At 40.0% G+C, this 6,217-nt stretch overlaps 1 non-coding gene across 1 annotated transcript; it reads left to right on the top strand.

Annotated features, from left to right (window-relative positions):
• Positions 1-3,305: 3,305 nt before the first annotated feature.
• trnat-cgu (transfer RNA threonine (anticodon CGU)) lies at positions 3,306-3,377 on the top strand. The gene has a single exon. It is a non-coding gene; the product is annotated as a tRNA-Thr (tRNA).
• The last annotated feature ends 2,840 nt before the right edge of the window (positions 3,378-6,217 follow it).

Genomic DNA, 6,217 nt, shown 5'->3' with positions numbered 1-6,217 from the left:
CATGAACATATTTACTTTGTATTACAGCTTCAGACCTGCTTCCTCATTGGAGGAGACAGAAACCAGATGGTTGCCCGCAGAATCGTAGCTATGGTAACAGACCCAACAGAGATGGGGGGAGGGGGGGGTTATACTTTTCATAATATTTTATTGATTCATGCAAAATATTAAATATCCCACCGCTTATGCCGCTTTTGCCTGTTGTCAAGACTGTTGACAAGATTTTATAAACTTAAACATAGGCTGAGCAAAGTATTTTCACTAACCATCCTTTGATGAGTCTGACTTGTTTAGTTCCGATTCCCACGCAACTGCGATATGAGTTTGTGTCTGTGCGTGTTTGTGTGTGTGTGTGTGTGTGTGTGTGTGTGTGTGTGTGTGTGTGTGTGTGTGTGTGTGTGTGTGTGTGTGTGTGTGTGTGTGTGTGTGTGTGTGTGTTTGTGTGTGTGTGTGTGTGTGTGTTTTTGTGTGTGTGTGTGTGTGTGTGTGTGTGTGTGTGTGTGTGTGTGTGTGTGTGTGTGTGTGTGTGTGTGTGTGTGTGTGTGTGTGAGTGTGTGTGTTTGTGTTTGTGTGTGTGTGTGTGGATATGGACTCCAGTCTCTAAACAGAGGAATGCTAAGAGAAGAGAAGATAATGGAGTGAAAGGAATATATGGAGGAAAAAGGGGGAGAGCTGATATTGCCTTTGTGGTGTAGCTTCATCAGCTGCTCACCTCTCAAATAGATTTCACACTAGCTTGTCCTGCTGTAGCCATAGGTCACAACAAGCATCACCCTGCTCACAATGACCCATTTTCTACTCAGGAAGAATAGCCAGCAAGGACTTATATAGAATTAATAGACTGCTGTTTCATGTTTGCCTCAATTGTGACACAAATTGTTTTTATTTTATAAGACCTATAATTCTCAACTATCTTTATTTGTGTCTTTGAGAGTAGTCATATAAAAATAACACAGACAGAATTGCATACTTGCAAAGAGGCTTTCAGGGGGATGTTTAGTTATAAGTTGTCTTGGAGGATTAGGAGAGGAACACTCTTAAAACAAACAAATGACAATTCAACTAATGCTTTTTGAGACCAAAATCAACGGAAATTACAGAAGGAATAACACATTATGAGAGTGATGATCATTTGGGGGGGAAAATGCAGTGTGTAAAAAATGCTATTGAATAAGTTGAACATCAAATTTAAGAAGCATGCAGTAGGATAAAGAGGCCAAACATTGTGTACTTTATGTATGTTTGCATGCCTTATTCCTCATACTAATTTGTATATGACTTTACTAAATATGCATGTAAAAGTTGATATGAGAGAAAGAAGCAGCAAATTATTGAAAATATAGCAGTAATAATTAATGGAGTTTAAAACTCTTGGGTTAGTCTCCTCGGTTTTCCTTACATGAATAATGTGATTGTTTAACAATGCAGGTTTCCTGCATGACGTCACCCAGGTAACAGTGTTGTAATTATTTTTCTTATCAAACCCCTTGAACAAAGAACACACTGTGACTGGTGCATTAGGCCATGAACTAAGTTAGTCCCACAACCAGTCTTCTTTAAAGACCATATCTTTTATGAAGCAAGCTGCAGGATTTATTTAACTGCAGGACTATATTTTGTAACGGTTGTGAAATGTTTGTATTATTTGGATTGACTTTTGTTTCCAAAGATTTTTTTAAATCGATACCAAATGAAGAGGTCTTGTGTTTTGTTTGTCTGTTTTCAAATATATAGGCCTGTGAACACCTGGGCACCTTCCTTTGTTCCACGTTGCTTGTTAGCCAGGGTGAATACACCACATCTGTGTTTTTCTGTGCTAGAACAGCCTCAATGGAAATCGATCTTATTCATTTTTAAAACCGCCACTGGGAAACTCCAGTAAGTCAAAGCCCCATCGGCCTTGGTCTTTAATGTGAGCTTCACAGTGAAAATAAATCACATGTTGAAGCAGTTGAAACACTGGCTAATAAAATACTTTTTAAATATTATTCATTTTAAATATTACGTAGCATATTCGATATAAAATCAACCTAATAAAAAATCAATTATATTACATTCCCGTGAGATGAACGTGAGAGAGACTCACATAAACTACCCTCTTCACGCGCTCTCACGCCATAACTCCTATTCCTCACTCAAAGTACGCGCTATTTCGCAATTACAAAAACTTTTCCGAGAATATATCCGTTATATAATAATACGATGCGCGCCTCGTTCGAACCATGCAGTGATCTTTGAAATCTGACCTCGCCCAAGTAGAGCGCGCTAAGTGACTTCGTAGTAGCGACGGTACGCTGAAACACTGCGAATTTTAGCCGGAGCCCTACTGGTTACGATCTAATTGGCTGGGGGTTTTGAGCAAGCGAACATATCTTGCATGAAGTCGCATTGAATATATCACGTTTCAATTATTATATCAACTAAATTCAGAAGACAGTGGAGGAGGTAGTGGAGGAGACAGTGGAGGAGGCAGTGGAGGAGGTAGTGTAGGAGACAGTGGAGGAGGCAGGGCAGCTGGGCAGGTGACGTGACTGAGGCAGTGGTGGAGGCTGTGGAGGGGGCAGTGGATGAGGTAGTGGACAAGCAGCAGAGGAAACAGTGGAGGAGGTGGTGAAATGACAGTGGAGGAGGCAGTTCATATCCAGGTGTATTCATTGCAAATTTAGAAAGAAAAACCTATTTATTTTATTTTTCTACATTTGTACTAATCCATTATGAACCATACGGAAAATGAGTCCCTGTCTGAATCCCTTTTGCAGGTCTGGAAAGATGCTGTTTAATCCTTTAGGTACCGTAGACTTCGCCTATCTGCAGTGGCTACTCAATGGGTGCCCCTAATGTCTGAAGGTGGGTGATTTAAGAAATTAAAGCGTATCAACATCCCCCTCTAGTGTCGGTATTAGAATCTATCTGTCAGTTGCACAGAAGCGTAGCCTACAAGAAACGTGCTATGCACCGAATTCTGCTCCAACATATCGTTTCTTTAGAGTAGGTAAATTGATGTAATGTAGGTGTATTGTGTTAATAGATATAGGCGATCCTAGGATGTCACACTCGTTTGTCTGGTGTATACATATTCATTTTAACTGTAGAAGAGTAAAAGCTGTGCATTTAAATGATTACAGTTCAATATTTTGATAGGAAGATTAGTAACAGACTAGTTTTAAAGGGTAACTCATACATATTTTCAGATACAAATAAGTCAAAGGTTAATTGTATTTTGTAACTCATCGAAGACTCACATGCATATGTGACCGTCATTGATAACTCGGTTTATATTAGACAATGTAGGCATTGTCAGCGCAGGCGCGGTGGCCAAGTGGTAAGGCGTCGGTCTCGTAAACCGAAGATCGCGGGTTCGAACCCCGTCCGTGCCTTTTGCATTTCTGTGAGCAAGGCATTAAACAAACAAAAGATAGATACAAATAATGTTCGCCAAGTCAAGAAGTTCACGGACGCCCTCATGAAAGAAGACAAACGAGACGATGACATAGGCGCTACCGTAGGCAATTGATTGACTCCAGGTGTAGGTGCCAACCCATTGTTACATCACAAGAGCTGGTCTCTGTAAGCCACTGATTTGTTGATGTGCATATAGCCCTATAAGAGACAAGCGATGTCCCAGCTAGACAGAACTTGTTATGATGTCAATAATTAAATTACAGACCACAAAGTCACTGCAAACCATTGCTTCCTTCTGTTAAAACTATTTTGCAAATCCACCCGCACCATCAATCAATAGTTTGTTTGGCCTCTGACAATGGCCAACATTCTTGGTTAGGCAAATTGTTAAGGAGGTTTTTCTCTCCTAAGCTTAAGTATTGCCTGTCAAATGTTCTGATATTATAATAGTTATGTATTAATATCTGTTGTGCAATATCAGTGTTTGCTTGAAGACTAATTAAATGACTGAGATGACTCATGAAATTAAATACTTATATAATTTTTTTTAATATTAAAACTCACCTTCTTGGCACTTCTTCACAGCTGGCAATATAACTTAATGATGGGAGGAAAAATTGAAAGGTCCCATGACATGCCACAAGGTGTGAGTGTGATTAGCCGGTACAAGCCGTTTTGAAAATCTGCCCCTTATGACTTCACAAGTAGGCTTGTCCACGTAGATGTGTGCTGAATAGATTGGTCTACCAGCCTACCCAGTCGGCTGTAGCACACGTTGCTCATCTATCTGTCACACATCTAGGTGGACACGCCCACTTGGGATGTCATAAGGGGAAGATTTTCCAAAACGGCTTGTAACAGCTAATCACACTCACACCTGGTGACATTATGGGACCCTTAAAGTATGTATAAACCTGAATCAAATTCTGAGAGACTTGCTGCTGTTGAGAATATGGTGTGTCTTAGCTTTATTTTAGAACAGATACATTCCATGAAAAAAAAAACAAATTCAACAACGATAGTAGAATCCCTAAAATAATAATATCATGTGTAAAGAAATGGACTTAACCAGAATGATTTTGTCTTAAGGGCTCTTCTAGGTCAAATATATTTTTGTTTTTACTTTAATTTGTCCAATCCCAAAGGTCCCATAGGGAAAGATAACTTTGTACTTTGCACATGCAGTGGCCCGTTTTGATTCCATCCAATACATAACACATCAAAAAATACACATTTAGTTGTGAGGGATACTAGTGCAATCATGTCTTTCCATTTGCAGCTGATAATATGATTATAATGATAGCATGATTATTATCAGCTGCTATTATATTATAATAGGATGATAGTGATGGTTCATCATTGGAGAATAACCAGAGTGGGGTACATGTTCTTAAATTGTGTAGTAACAACGAGTTAAACACTACTCCAACAAACACCAAAATCGGGCCTGTAGACCATGCCATGTTGGCTGCTCTTTTACATCCAATGTTTTGTGTTGACAAACATGCCGAACCGCCATTGGCCTTCTCGTGCCAACATTCCATATTAGTTGTCTGTCATGCTACTTATCCTGTTCTAGAATGTGCCTTGACGAGAGCAAGGACATGAAGCTTATAAATAAAAGAGTGTTATTGTAAATACAAGCAGGTTGTCTCTACCAAAGAGTATTGGTGTTGTGAACAGGACATTGCTACGCCATTTCATCATGGATTCCCTTGCATTTACTGATGGAATCTATCACTTCATGAGAAGTATTTTCAAAAAGGGAAATTCAAAGCGTACTAGAACTGTAACTTCTGGCTCTAAATGTAAAAAATAAAACAAAAATGGATTCCCTTGCATTTACTGATGGAATCTATCACTTCATGAGAAGTATTTTCAAAAAGGGAAATTCAAAGCGTACTAGAACTGTAACTTCTGGCTCTAAATGTAAAAAATAAAACAAAAAATATATATTGACAAAAAACAGATACAATTGAAAGCATGAGGGTACATGAGGAGGCAACTTTATAACTCCATGGCTTGGCTCCATATTTAAGGTAGTAAAAATCTTGTGGTAAGCGTCTAGGCAGCTGGGGAGGGAACATCGTGTCCCTACTGCAGTAGCGGATAAAGGCATTGAGTCTCAACATACCTTTAACTTCCACCATATGAAGGTACATGTCATTATATTTGGATTATAAATAGGGTTTGTTATTTCACTTTATTGACTACATTCCATGCAAACCATATAGTACTTAAAACCCCTCAGGGTTAACCACGTAAACCATCAAATACAGTGACTGAAAGCAGTGTAAGCATATAATTGACACATTTCAGGCCCTGTGTTGATATCATTTAAAACCAAACTTGGTGATTCCTCTATGATATCTTCCACAAGCTTTGCTGAAGTGTGTGTGATGTGCACTCTGTTGATGCTCCCATGAATAGTGCTGATAGTGGGCCCAGAGACGTTTAAGTGAGATCACTGATTCCACTGATGCCCACCCCTTGTCCACTGCATCCGTCCGTACATGAATCTCATTGACTTTGCATGGGGCGATCCCGAAATGCATTGTGGGTCCGTCCGTTCCGTCAGCTCCGTCTCTTGCGTTCAGAAGTTGAGAAAATTTTAACTTTTCAGGCTGCAACGGATCCGTCAGCCAATCAGATCATGGCTCCTTCGGCAAATACCACTCCCCCATCCGTCAGACACGCCTTCCGTCGTCCGTTGACGGACGGATGCAGTGGGCAAGGTGCGGCCTCGCTTGTCCTCTCTTGAACTCCCCTGTATTGGACCTTTGTTTGTTTCTTGCACCAACTTGTGGCCTGGCCC

The sequence above is a fragment of the Gadus morhua genome, chromosome 2, assembly GCF_902167405.1.
Source record: "Gadus morhua chromosome 2, gadMor3.0, whole genome shotgun sequence".
NCBI lineage: Eukaryota > Metazoa > Chordata > Actinopteri > Gadiformes > Gadidae > Gadus > Gadus morhua.
The sequence above is the reverse complement of the archived record's forward strand: the minus strand, read 5'-3'. Positions and strand labels throughout refer to the sequence as shown.